The following is a 15,676-nucleotide window of genomic DNA, read 5'->3' as shown; positions in this document are numbered from 1 at the left end:
GTCTCAGCTGTCATATTAGCTTGCTACCTCGACCAGGGAAGGCTCTGTGTCCAAAAAACATCACAAAAACAATAATTTACTCATAAAGGAAAGCATATCACAAGATCAAAAAATAGATGAAACATTAATGAAATATCTCTGCACCCATCCCTGTAATTACTTCGGCTTTAGGCTACATCTAGTTCATGGTATGGTCTCCTATGCTTCTCATCTAACTCTTGTCATTTATTCCTTTAAAGTCCAGTTGAATACAATCGGTGTCGAACTTGGAAGCGGGGTCACAAAAATCCATTTCTGAGTCCGCCCACACTTGGTTTTGAATGCTCCCTCTTCTTGATTTACTGCTACAACTGCTTTCAGCGCTGACCTTGTCATTTCTGCCTTTATTTCATTCGGCGCCAACTTCTGGATCCATGTCACATTGGGATTTTTCTGGATAAGCCCAACCCATGCCTTGAATGCACCACCTACTCTTCTTAAAACCATAGTTGCTGACCCATCACCCCCTTTAAATCTCTGTTAAATACTATCGGTGCCCTGAAAAATCCTGGTGTCATGTTTCATGCTGCACCCAGGAGTCCTTCGAACGTGGGCCTTTAACATAGGAATAACACGAAATAAGTGCATTGTGACTCTCCTTTAAGTGTAGTGCCCTTATCTCTTTTTTCTTCATATAACCACGGGCTAAGACTAGGGGCTTAACCTTTCAAGCGCTAAGGCCTTTAAACCTATGTCAGGGGGCATTTTTCTTTTATAATGTGAAATTCCCTTTGATTTCCTCTTACATCGCATCGACCGAAGTCCGGATGCAAAATATTTATCAAATAGAGCCTATGAAATATCGCATCCAGGGGCTTCTTCCTTATTACAATCGCAACCGAGGAGGAGCATCGACGGAGGATTTTTTTTTCATTTCATGTGATCACTGATATGAGGGATGACATCATCATTGCCATGTGTCACCTTGTGAGTGGTGACATGTGTCACCCAGAAATGGCCCAATAGGACCCATGAAAATGCTAAAACTGAGTGACACGTGTCCCCTGCCACATCAGCATCTATACTGCCATGTGTCCTCCATACTGCCACATCATTGATGACGTTAGCTGCCATGTCAACTCTGAGGACCAATCGTATGCCGCCACGTGGCCCCCTGGAGGAGAGAGAAAAAAGCTTGCCTGACCTTGTTTTCACGTGCATTTCCTTTGTTAATGAATTTCGGCCCTCCCCGAAACTTTTACATTGTATCACAGAATCGGCCCTCACATGGTCTTGGAATGAAAACCTTGTTGATCCAGTGATATTGTGAGATGTGGGATTTTCTGTACCGCCGTATCACCACGTGGATGAGAGAGAAGGGGGTGGCTCAACCTTGGTTTTTTCGTGCTTTTCTTTCTTATAATTTTTCATCCCTCCCCGATGATTTCACACTATATCACAAGATCGGCCCCCCGCAAGGTTTTTGAGTTTGCTGTGACTACGGGGTTGTGGGGTCACCGAGATGTGGGATGCGAGGCTCGACGGGACTTGCGGGATTGTGAGATGCGATAACGGCGTTCAAAAATTTGAACCACTGATAACCTTAACTATGTGCCTTGGGACCTTGCTGATATGCGGGTTGCGGGACTACGGGGTTGCGGGGTGTGATATCGATGTCAACACTTTGAACTACCAATAACCTTAAGTATGTGCTGCGGGACCTCACTGATATGCAGGATGCGAGCTAGCGAGTAGTGTGAAGCTGCGGGATTGCGGGGTTGTGGGGTGTGGGATTGCGAGTAGTGTGCCACGTGGCCCCTCGGAAGAGAGAGAAAGGGGGTCCGCCTACCCTTGGTTTTTCAATGATTTTTAGTGTAAATCAGCCTCTGCCCTTCCCTGACGCTTTAACACTATTGGCATGCTTCCCCCCGCAATTCCTTAAGGATGGACCATAAATAACTGCGGGGGTCTTGTGGGAATGCGGGATTGTGACTTTTGGGATTGTGAGATGCAGAAGTGTGGGGCCCTCCAATGTGATTTGCCTTAGTCCCTTTAATGTTTTTTCTTGGTTTTCTAGGCTTTCTGAAGGCAATCTTCAACAGGCTCTAACTTCTGATCCAGGAGTCCTTTTTTAGACTTCTATATACCATTGGAAAGTTGTTCCAAGAACTATGCAATGGAGAGGGTCTAATCAAGATCTAATAGCTTCTGTGGCTCAGGAAATGGATTCAAATTCACTGCTCGTATGCATCTTGGAGAACTGATCATTTGCAAAGCAATGAGTGACAACAAAAAATTTCACAAAAAAAAAGTGACAAACCCTTGCAAATAATGGGTTTAAGCCTGCAAAATGACAAGGATTTGTCTCTTAATTGTATGCAACCAAAAAAAGAGAGCTAAACATGCCTAAGACTAGGGAAATGAGCCTAAATGGACCTGCAACCAAGCCCAAAATGAGTCCTTATATGATCAAATCAGGTATAGCTCAGTTACAAGCCTTGACCAGTGGTGAAAAACCCTCTGAATTGATGAATGGAGGTCTGAAAAACACAATTTGTTAGTCCTTTAAGTAATATACCGTTAAAAATCTCAACGGTTAAGGAAACAATAGTCGATAACCCTAGTAGGCAGTAATGACAAGACTTATGATTAGACCTTGAGCGAAGAACCAGTCTATATGTCTGCAAAAACAACCCAGGTCAGAGTTTGGTGATAAATTGGAAAAATAATTGCAAACATTATTTGCAAAAAATTTTAGATTTGAAAACTTTGACAAAATTATGAATTTGTAGTGATATAAGGGTCTTTAGGCTAGCGGATCCCTCTAAAAAAGTTTCGTTGATAAATGAGGCCTTCAAAATCACAAATCAAACCCTTGAGAGGCCTAGAAAAGCCTTAAAACCTTTGTAGCATTGCCAAAATTACTCGAAGTCCTCAAAAAAGGGCAAAATTCAAGCCCTAAACCCTAGTCGTTTTGGCTAGGTGAGGGCTAGATCCTTGAGACTTCGATTCCCTCCTTGATCTTAAATAGATTCACATGCAAAATGAGCTCAAGGAGAAACCTTAGTTGCCCTCTTAGATCTGAATAAAAATTAATTTGAAAACCCCAAATGGCTAATATATACAAAAGGAAGAAAATATATATACAAGGGTTAGAGGGTTTATTTACACAATGTCTACTTACAAATTTATTTACAAATTTACAATGACAATGGCTCTTTAAATAACAAATATTCGATAACAATGCTTGGAAATATATGAGATATTTTTTTTAAATAGATGATCTTGGTAGAGAAAAAGGCAAGAAACCCCCTTTAATGCGATCTTATGATGAGCCTTTAGAAATCCGACTAGTTCCTCAAGTAGTCTGTTGGTTCAACTAAAACTTCTCCAAGTACTCAAGATATTAACAAAATAAAAATTTCTACACACTCGAAAGACATTTGTTAGATCCATAGAGATTTGGATAACACAGTGACAGAGGAGTCCAAGGGTTTAATCGAAAACCAATAGATCTGCTCCACCTAGTGTGTTTCTCCAAATCTAAACAACGCTGCAAGATAACTATACATCGATGAATTTTAAAGAGCTAATGGAAACAACAAATTTAAAATACTAATAGAACATAAGCACAATACTAGAAACAAATTTCCATACGAAGTTGAATAAATACACACATAGCTTTGCCTCCAAAGACTTTGTTTTTATTGATCAAAAAAATATTACAGAGTTTCCAAAGCCAATTACACCATCCATAGATCTTCAACTGGATCCCCCTCCAAGTGGAAAACTACTAGATCCCATGAAGTGCACAAATTTGACTTGATCCCAGAGAGTAACAACTAGTTAATTTTTTATCTGTGCCAAAATTAAATCCTGTCCCTTGATCTAAAAGAAGAAATTCGAATTTGTTGATGAAGGCTTTGATCTCGGTCCATAAAATATTTTTTCAAACCTTTTTTCCTTAAAAATTTCTCTTTGACTTAACCACCATGATCCAAAGGTTTCATTTTTTGTTAAAAATAAAATATTTCCTTTGATAGAGGGCCTTAAAATATTTTCTAATTTCTTTCCTTGAAATTCCCTCATTCAATTTAACCACCCAGACCCAGAAAATCAATTTTCCTTAATAATTTTTATTTATTTTATTTTATTTATTTATTTTTTTTTCCTGGTCCAAGGAAATTTTTGTGGGATTTTTCTGTCTTGGAAATGAGTCCTTCAAAATTATTCTTCCTCGGGAATGTCTTTTTTTTCTTTTTCCAAAAAATCGTTTTCCCACTTGGAGAGATTTTTTATTTTCTCTTATTTTAATTTTTTGACCATTTTCTCGCTAATTTTTGCCAGAAAATAAATTAAATGACTCTAAAGAGGATTACACATATTTTCACCCTCAAATTCGGTCTAAAAATATTTAAGGGATGATGTCTAATCATGATTAATCATCCACCTAAAATATTCCTAGACAACACTTTTTTTACATCAAATATTAAATGACCATCCCATAGAGAAAGGGAAATTTGACAATTAAAACATGACATCTAGACACATCAAATTCTGCGGCACATGACAGATGATCTAGTATAAGAACTTGTATAATCTCGATAACACTAGGACTACACCTAAGACGTTACCATCGAGCCCCACTCTAGCTTTGGGGTGCCAGTGTGGGAGAAAAACTCTGCCAATTAGTTGGGTTAGAAAATGCAAATAATTGGTGGCGGGTAAAAAACTCCCTAGAGTGAAACTCTTTGTTAAGAATAAAAGACTTACCTAGATGTTTACGTGGCTTCATAGTCATATTAGAATCATTTTTACAATGGCCATGCAGGGCTGTAGAATTTGGATTATAATTTTTGACAAAAATGTTGAAAAATGATGATGATATTTGGTTGCTTGACTGCTCCAACATGATGGAATGCTTTGAGAAAAAATGTGTACTTCTATATGGTAGTTGACACAGAGTGGTGAACATCTAGCTCTACTTGGGTCGCGTTGCTTCGTTGAAGGAATGTTAGAATCCATAATATGCATCCAAGCAACACACGAGTTTATATCAATAGTGCCCATTCAAATATAATCCAAAAACCATCATATAACATTAAATATATGAAATAGAAGCTCTGTAAACATAAACTATTCTACTAACATGAAATATAAGTCTATTCTAAGAACATAAATAAAATTTAATCTATGAAATAGAAATGTTGAAATGAAATCTACTCTAATAACTGAAATGAAAAGAGTAGAGCTAGAAATACAATACATAAGATTCCCTATGGAATTAGATGCATTCAGTGAAGTCCATTTCGAGAACCTGCCTACTCACAACTGGATGAATGGGTTGTTTGTCTAATGTGCCATGTGAAATTCTGATAATCCTTGGATGTTAAACTATCTTAGTGTTGTGTTGTATGTGGCCATCAGATGCATCAAACTTCTTTCATTGACTTTCACCCCGTTGAGGCCTAACACAACTTACCATTGATGATTTATCTTTTATATCCTTTCTTCTTTTCTTTCTAGTTAGTTGTGGTGATGATGATGCAATTGTGGCCAACCCCTTAGTATTTTCTGGAAAAGGCTTTGATGGACGATCCAAGATTTTTGTGCTATGCTAAACTTCTTTGTTATGAGTCTGCATTGTTACGGGTTCCAGGAAATCTGGCAACACCACATCACTATTTTGTATGGCTGATCCACTTATAGTTGCGTTGTTCGGCTTCCTGAGATCTTCAACATGATATCTCCTCTCAAGTTCCCTGTAGAGTTTGACTAGACCACCATCAGCTAAAGGAATTGTAGCATAAGATAAGTCCAACTGAATACATCCTCCAAGGTTAGATGCAAATTTCCTAGATAGAAGCATGTCCCACGCATCAGGGACATCTATCAAAACAATATCCATAGTAATAATTCAGTCAGGATATGTTGCTAGAAAAACTTGTAAGTCTTTGATTAACACGATTACTTCAATATTTTTTGAATTCATGGAACAAATGTTGTGAGAAGGCATTGATATCCTTAAGTTCAGTTGTTCCATGACTTTCCTGGTCATAACATTGAAGCTCCTAAATCTAGCATACACTTATGTAGAAGGCGATCATTAACCATCAAATACATGAACAATTGTTGATGATCCTCATTCGTCATATAGCAATTCATATTCTTCAATTTAATCTCTTCATCTTCTGGTTCATCATCTTGTACAACAATAATTTCCTTTTTATTGATTCTAATGGCATTTAGCAATTTTTCCCTCTGAGATGGGATCTTCATAAGTTCAGATACCAGAATAGGAATCTTTGCATTATTTAACCATCCTTCCCAATCGACATTGAAATAAGAATTATAAGTCCTAGAAGCAACCTGATTTTCACTTTGTTTCTTATCCTTTCGCTGATAAGTTAATCCTTTATCTTTTGCAATTTCCAAGATTTGCTTCGGAGAAGGTTTCTCACCATACAATTCAATAATCATATCCTTTTCATCACTAAAATTATTCACACTATAAGAAGATTGGAATGTTTTAACATCATGACTATTTTCTATAACCTCCATCAAATCCTCCATAAACAAGTGATATTATTTACCAATCATGTTTATCTAGTTACTTGTCCCTGCCACTTCATTACTCTAGATTCCTTTCGAAACAATGCAAGTAGCTTCCTCATGAAAGTTACCACAAGGTCTACAATAGGACGTAGATTGTTCAACCATATTTGCAGACTCAAGTGGATTAGGCGGTCTTTGTTCATTAGGAGGGCCCCTTTTTTGCCATGCATTATTATATCTATTATTCTGGATCTTATTTCCTTGGGACCTCTCCAAATTAATTATACGATTTTGAAGAGTTGTAATCTCGCTAACATAATTATTCTCGATGGCACTCAATTCCTTCGCATGATTTGATATTAACTTCACTTGATTGAGTTCCATATTCTTAAATATTTGTGTGAATACTTTAATAGGATCATTATCAACTTCTTTATTTCTTTTCCTTTAGATTCACGAAACTTATTTGGACCTTTGTCAAAACCTGGAATCTTAGATTTCCTAGATGCTTTTCTACACTATTCCATTTCTTCAGCTAAGGTCTGGGAAACCTTATAATCATTAGGCATAGCACGTCTCAAATCATAAGAAGTATCAACGTTAAATGCGTCAATATATAATTCCAAAAGAGACTTGTCGAGAGGCTTATAATCCCAAGGTAAATCTCTTACAATTCCATTAAACTTTTTATTAAACTCTTCGACAATCTCATTTTCATTTTTCTTTGTGGTGCTAATAGCTTTGAGTAAATGTCTTCCTTCCTTTTTTCCTCCATACTTATTGTAATGAACCACCTACAATTACAAATAGAATGTGAGTATTAGCATGCATATGATAGCTACATATGCATGCAACACATGTATTGCACTAGTATACCTACTAGTCAATATTGAACATGTCTAAGTATAGGGTAAAGAATTGATTTGTGAAGTAAATACCTAAACTCACCAAAGCATGATGAATATGTCGAGTGAGATACTTAATATATATACCACCATTATAATATATAATTAATACATTATTTAATAATAAGTAGATATACAAGATTGCGAACTAAATTAATTTTATAAATTAATTAAATTTATAAAATTAAATATAAATAAATAACAATTAAATTAAACTCTAAAATAAGGGTTAAATTAAAAACTTAATAAAAGTGTAAATTAAACAAATAAAAATTAAATTAAAATCTTAAGTTACTTTATAAAAGTTTAATTTGAAACTGTGAATAATTCGGGGAGTAAAGTTAGAAAATCTATATATATTATTATTCAATAACCTTATAAAAGGGAACCACCTCTTTAGAGCCATGGAGAAGGCAGATGACTAAGCTGGATCTTCACGTGCTGGAAGGAAAAGGAGACAGAAGGCTTGACGGGAAATTGAGATGGTGGTATGGAAATATAAGAAGAAGGTGAAACACACAAAGGGAGAGCGATTTTTTACATAGAGAGACGAAGGAGGAATTTTTACACAGGGAGACAGAGGAGGAATTTACAAGAGAGATTCACAAAGGAATATTGATCTTCATTGTTCTTAAAGCTTTTTGGCATAGGGGCCAGAGTGCTTCAATTGTGAAGTATTCTGGAACTGGGTACCAAGGTTGTGCCCAGTTTGGTAGGGAGGATTTGGTCATTTTGGTAACGGAAGAAAATTTGGAGCTACAACACCTCAAGACCGACTTCAAACTCAGAAACCAGATAGATGTCTGTGTATTAAATTGATGAATTTCTGCTTATTTTTGTAGCTGTTAAAAATTTGGGCCTTTTATTTGATAAGGTTATTACACTTATCATTAAAGGCATTAAAAATCGATTGCAATGAATTAACCAAATTATCAAGATTTTCTGTAGACCAATCCAAAGCATCTTCTTCTAGAGTGAGGAAAAAGAGGCTCATATTCACACCTTCATGATTATAGTTAGCACCTCTAGCATATCTACCCAACCAAGTGCCAAAAGCCTTGAGACGGGCTTTAACACTAATTGCATTATTACCTCGGAAAGAAGGAAACTTGTCCATGCCATTATTTGAAAGATCATGTGGGTAGACTTGAATGTTAGCAAAGTTGCAAGGGGTGAATACTTCCATGATGTCTTGTTCAACCGGGTCAAGAAAAATCAAATGGATATCAGAGAGAGTTTCCTGTCCAAGGTAAACAAGAAGTTTACTAGAAGTGAGCTTGTTTAATCAAACTCTGAAGGCCTTTTCAGGATCTGGAGTAGGATTAACCAGGCTACTTGGACGTCTTCTAGTATATGCTCTTGCGAAAGGTGGAATAAGTAGAGTCACCACTCAAACATAAATCTATCCCTAGAAACCCAAGATGTTTGAACTAAAAGTTAGTCAAATACCAGGAATAGAAAAACTCTATCCCCGATGACAACGCCAAAATATATTGTCACCTAAATTGTACACCTAAGAATCAATGCTTAGAGTAGGGGCTATCACTGTGATCCCTAATCACTTTGTTCAAGCTCTCTCCTAGACAAGCTAAGGGGGATAGTCCCTAAAGGTAGATGGAAAGGTGAAACTTGTTGGAACAACAAGTCCAAGGGGAGTAAGGGCAAGGAAATTATAGTTAATGCAACTTGATTTAGATTATAAAGTGAGATTATTGGTGGGAAATGTATATGTTAGGGTGGATTAGATTAGATTGTAATGACACTTAGAGAGATAAAGTTCTTAGAGACTAGTGCCTTCAATATAATGCCCAAAATTAAGATACTTGCACAATTTAAGGATTACAAGTTACAATAACAACAATTCTATAAGGAAAGGTGTTAGTACAATGAATCAAAAGATTATAAGCAACTAGAATATGAGCAATAATACTTGATGTGAAACTTGTGAGCAAATATGACTTGTACTTCAAGCTAATGTTAATAGTGATAATATGTCATTCAAAGCATCATTAGAGAATTTTTGCGGTAAGAAAAGGGCTTCAAAACAAAAATGTGCAACAAAAATCAACTTTATGAGAACCAGTAGGATTCAATATGATGATGTGAACCATGGGGGATGATTCACCATTTTTGGAGTAAAAAGGTAAAAGGATTAAAAAAATAAAAATAAACAACTTTTTTCAACTTGTAATTTCAACTTATCTTCCTACGATTTTACTCAAATTTCGAGCAGGAGCACTTGCTGGATGCATAATTTAATTTTTCATGCAAGGAGTACCCACGTTGTATAATTTCCATGGACCCTACTACACAAAAAATGTGAAATACATGAAAAAACGTGATTGCACAATCACATTTTTTCATGTATTTCACATTTTTTGTGTAGTAGGGTCCATTGAAATTATGCAACATGGATTCCCTTGGATGAAAAATTAAATTCTGCATCCAACGAGTGCTCCTGCTTGAAATTTGAGTAATATAGTAGGGAGATAAGTTGAAAATACCAGTTGAAAAAATAGTTTTTGGTTTTTTTTGTTTTTGCTTTTGTTTTTTTTCTTCCCTCCAAAACTTGATGAGGTAATCTAATATTATTCTATTATTTTCATTATTATTTTATAGCATTCCTTAGGAGACCCATTTTAGACCTCAAAATTTCTCTAATGAGTGGACAAGTACAAGAATGAAGGATGAAACCTGCAAATGGATAAACAAGCTCACAATTCTAGATACAACAGCCCAATGATAGAAATGAAAAAAATGCAAGATGAATGCAAGGATTGTCTAGGTGAAATGAAAAATATTGGTTACTTTTAGTTAAATGCCCAATCTAGGTGAAATCCTTCTCCTCAATTGTTTTGAAGCAAGTCTTACACAAGGCTGTAGAGAGAACTATTGGGGAAGGAGGCTAAGGCCTCATTAACGATACCTCCCCAGGAGTTCTAAAGACCCAAGTGCCTCTGTTCCTACAAGGGATTTCCCACAAGGGAGTTGCAAGGTCACGTGTTTTAAATATTGAGAAAGGATCAAGATTCACAAATTAGATGAAGAAGTTGGTCCTATGTTTATGTTCAACCAAGCTTATGCTTGGAGGTAGATTTTTGGAATGCAAAACTAAACTAGAATTCTAATGAAAATGCTGATGATATTAAATAGTTTCAAAGAGATACAATAATGGAAATATGCTTCAATGTTAGAAATATAAAACAATTCTAACCAAGGTTATGAAATATCACTTTAAAACACAAGGTTACAAAATTCCAGTAATGAACTAATGAAGCAATTTAAGATTACTGAATGCAACGATAATAACAATATCAAATGCCTTAGTTTTAATGATTATTAGGTGTTTTTCACTTATATGAAATAATTATTAGAAACAAGTGAACTTTAAATGCTATAAGCACAAGTGACCATGAATAGATGAGATTTTCTAACAGTAATAAATGAGAGATGTGATCAAAAGACCAGATCCAACTAATGCAATGAGGTTCTGATCCGAAGAGAAGAGAAACAAGGATCTAGTATCAACGCTATGAGAGAAAGAAGAAGATAGAGGCTCCTTACTGATACCTTGAGACGATGACAAAATATTACAGGCATTTCCTCAAGCGATAAGTAGGATATGTCAGTATTAAACTACTTGCACAAGATGTCTAGAAATCCAAGGCTAAGACAAATTAGCCACAAAGAACCCACTACCAAGCAAAAAAGGGTTTGAAAGTTTTTTTATTTTTTTGTAAAGTTATGTGTGATTACCTTTAGATTATTCTGAAACCCTTATTATTAAATTTGATGTGAAAACACTCCATAGAATTGTGCTTCAGATCAGAGAGGTTTTATAAGTTCCTTAGGCTCACGACAGGGGTGGATGTAAGCCTTAATAGGCATGCGACTTCCCTTTAAGGACTGATATGTCACGATCAAACCCTAAGGGTAGATCCCTAGACACAAAACCAATGGAAAAAATTTAACAAATGGGTCAATACCCCTACAACAACAATAAGTATTAGCCTTGAAAAAAAACAAGTTATGAGCAGACCCTAAAAGCACAACAACTAGACTAAACATGTCTTTGATTTATCATATTAGAATGTAACCGTTTTTCTAGCCTAAGAACCAATGACAAACCCTTGCAAATAATGTGTTTAAGCCTGCAAAATGACAAGGATTAGTCTCTTAATTGTATGCAACAAAAAAAATAGGCCTAAATAGGCCTGCGACTAGGGAAATGAGCATAAATGGATTTGCGGCCAAGCCCAAAATGAGTCCTTATATGATCAGATCAAGCATAGCTCGGTTACAAGTGCTAAACAATGATGAAAAACCCTCTAAATTGATGAATGGAGGTATGCAAAACACAATGTGTTAGTCCTTTAAGTAATAAAAACTTAAAAAGCTCTACAATCTAGGAAACAATATCGAGTAATGCTAACGACCAACAATGACAAGAAATGTGATCATACCATGAGAAAGGACCCAGTCTCTAAGTCTGCAAAAACAACCCAAGTTAGATTATGGTGATAAATTGGGAAAATAATTGCAAAAATTATTTGCAAAAATTTCAGATCTGTAAACTTAGACAAAATTGCCAATTTGTAGTGACATAAGGGTGTCTAGGCTAGCAGATCCATTTAAAAAAAAATTGTTGATAAATGGGGCGTTCAAAATCGCAGATTAGACTCTTGAGAGGCCTAGAAAATATTTAAAACGTTTATGGCCCTGCCAAAATTGCTTGACATCCTAAAAAAATGGAAAAATGCAAGCCATAAACCCTAGTCATGTAGGCTAGGTGAGGGATAGACCCTTGAGACTTTGATTTCCTCCGTGATCTTAAATAGATTCACCTGCAAAACAAAACCAAGGAGAAATTCTAGTCATACTCTTAGATCTGCAATAAAAATCAAATTGAAAACCCCAAATGGCTAATATATACAAAAGGAAGAAAATATAAACAAGGATTAGAGGGTTTATTTACACAAGGTCTACTTACAAATTTAATTATAAATTTACAATGATAATAGCTCTTTAAATAGAAAATATTCAGTAAAATTACTTAGAAATAGACGAGATAATTTTTTTAAATAAATGATCTTGGTAGATAAAAAGGCAAGAAACTCCCTTTAATGCGATCTTATGATGAGCCTTTAGAAATCTCACTGTGGTTTCTTTAGTCCTTTTTCCTCAAGTAGCCCGCTGGTTCAGCGAAAACTTACCCAAGTACTTCAGATCTAGCCAAAATAAAAATTTATACACACTCGAAAGATATTTGTTAGATCCACAAATATTTGGATAACACTGTGATAGAGGAGTCTAAGGGTTTAATCGAAAACTAATATATTTTTTCCACCTAGCGTGTTTCTCCAAATCTAAACAACGATGCAAGATAACTATACACCAATGAATCTTCAAGAGCTAATGGAAACAACAAATTTAAAGCACTGGTAGAACATAAGCACAATAACAGAAAAAATTTACCACAATAAATTGAATAAATACACACATAGCTTTGCTTCCAAATACTTTGATTTTATTGATTAGATAAAAAAATTACGGAGCTTCCAGAGCCAATTACACCATCCAAATATCTTCAAATGAGGAGCGTTAGTCTTCCTTATATAGAAAATAGATAGATCTAGATCCCCCTCTAAGTGGAAAATGGCTAGGTCCCATGAAGTGCACACATTTGACTTGATCCCAGAGAATAACAACTAGTTGATGCTTGATCCATGCCAAAATTAAATCTTGTCCCTTGATCTAGAAGAAGAAATTCGAATTTTTTGATGAAGGCTTTGATCCCGATCCAAAAAATATTTTTTCCAACTTTTTTTCCTTGAAAAATGCTCTTTGAATTAATCACCATGGTCGAAAGGTTTGACTTTTCTTTAAAAACAAATTTTTTTCCTTTGATAGAGGGCCTCAAAAATATTTTCTAATTTCTTTCCTTGGAATTCCCTCATTCAATTTAACTGCCTGAATCCAGAAAATTGATTTTCCTTAAGAAATACTTTTTTGGGCCCAAGGAAATTTTTGTGGGATTTTTCTACCTTGGAAATGAGTCCTTCAAATTTATTCTTCCTCGGGAATGTCTTCATTTTCCAAAAAAAATGTTTTTCCACTTGGAGAGAATTTTTATTTTCTTTCATTTTAATTTTTTTACCATTTTCTAGCTAATCTTTTAACATTTTTATGCCAAAAAATAAATTAGATGACTCTATGTTAATTTGGCACCTCAGGGACAGATTCCCTCTTTTGGACAGTGTTCTTGATTAAGAAAGACCCCTGCTAACCCTTGGAAAAAAATAATTTCGTTAAGGAAAAATATAATTTATTATGGAAACCCATGTGCACGAAAGGACAAGTTGGCCCTTAAAGGAAATTGGACACCCTTGGATGGCTATAAATACAAGTCAAGTGACCCATATTTGGAGATCATAATCAAGTCTTCTCTTCTTCACTCTTCTTTGATTTGGATCGCATTGGTTTGCAGTTGGTTCGCGAAGATTGTTTCGTACAGGTCTAAGATTGTAGGGTTTGAAGCTCACAGGTGCAGATTAGGGTTTTGGTATACAACCACAGGGATGCTACAAAGAACATTTGGCTACTGGCTCTCACATGCAAGCTTGTTTGTGTGGTTGGGACGCTTCAGTTGCACACATGATCATTTGTTGTGTTCAACTGAGACTTAGGTTTTCTTCTAACAGGTGACCGCAGATTCAAGTGAAAGTTGACCGTAGTTGACCGCAAATGACTGCATGTTGGGAAAGTTATCTATGATAAGTATTGTTCCTGGGCTTATATTTTGGATATTGTTTGGTTTGTTTTTCTATATAGTTTTGTGATTGAAGATATGGAATATTGTAATCTCTCTTTGCTTAACATTTTTTGCTAGTTTAATAAGATGAATATTTTGAAAGGGTTTTTCCCTGGTCTCTGACCAATCCTTGTGTTTCAATGTATGAATGGTTTTCTTCTATTGTTCCTTTATGTTCCTTTGCATTATTGATGATATTTTTATTTCTACATAAATTCATATGATATAATGTTGTGGGGTGAATTTAATGTGTAAATGATGAAATGCAATTATCTAATGCAAAGAATAATATAGCACTAATAAAAATTAGCATGGTATCATATCCGGGCTGAAGAAAAGTCATTGAAGATCACCCCTGTGAATACACCATTGATGGAAACAAGATAAGGTGAAGGAGACTTAAAAGAATGCTAGGGTTTGAAGGAAACCCTAGGCCATCTTGTTATTAGGGTTTGATGGATAACATAGGTTTAGAGTTTGAAAGAAATCTTAGAGTATGAAATAAAAAAGGCTTGAGTTATGAAGTCTTAAAACCCTAGCATGATGAGTGAGATGTTGTTCTAGCACTTGTGATAGATTCAGTGTAGCCCTAGATGTTCTAGTCTCATTTAGGCCTTGTTGCTGATGAAGACAATTGGAAATATTGAAGGCAACATTAATATATGGATAATGGACAGTACTAAATCTTGAAGGCTTGTTCAAGAGGGATATGATCACCTCTCGTTAAAAGATAATTGTTGGAAATAATATTGAGAGGGGGGGGTGAATCAGTATTAGCAAATCAATAACATTTTCATTTCCATAATCAGATTCATATATGCTACTTCAGTTAAGGAAACTCACGTGTACACACAACTGTGTTTAATGCAACTAGCATATATCCAGCAAACTTATGATTTAGTTAATTCATCATATGTTAATCTTTAATCAGTGCATCAGAACATCATTAACCATATAAACAGTAACCAGGTGTAGTAAGAACAGAACATATCATCACACATAAGAGACACACATGAACACCGTGATATAAGGCAGAAACCCAATGCGGGACAAAAACCACCTGCTGCTGTTTTCTTTAAGATAAAAAAAACCTATTTACTATCTTGTATTGGCGCAGACTCATACCAGTACGCAAGCACCCACCTGCAGAAGGCTACAACCTTCTCTCATTCTCCAGATTCTACTGGAAGGGAGCTACAACCCCCTAGCTCATGTACTAGCCAATATATTTACTAGTACGTAGGCGCCGACCTACAGAAGGCTAAGACCTTCTCTTTTCTTCTAGGGACCACGTTTCATAAATTTTCAAACTGGATCCATCAATAAAAAATCAATCACCACTACAATATGACCATCAACTATATTTGCATCATCAATCTCTGAATCACCCAACAACTGAATCATTGAAACCCTGTCATAAAAACAC

Source organism: Pinus tabuliformis, chromosome X (assembly GCF_031772625.1).
Source record: "Pinus tabuliformis cultivar Carrire ecotype Pingquan chromosome X, CPIR1, whole genome shotgun sequence".
In the NCBI taxonomy this organism is placed as follows: domain Eukaryota; kingdom Viridiplantae; phylum Streptophyta; class Pinopsida; order Pinales; family Pinaceae; genus Pinus; species Pinus tabuliformis.
This window is presented reverse-complemented; position numbering follows the sequence as displayed.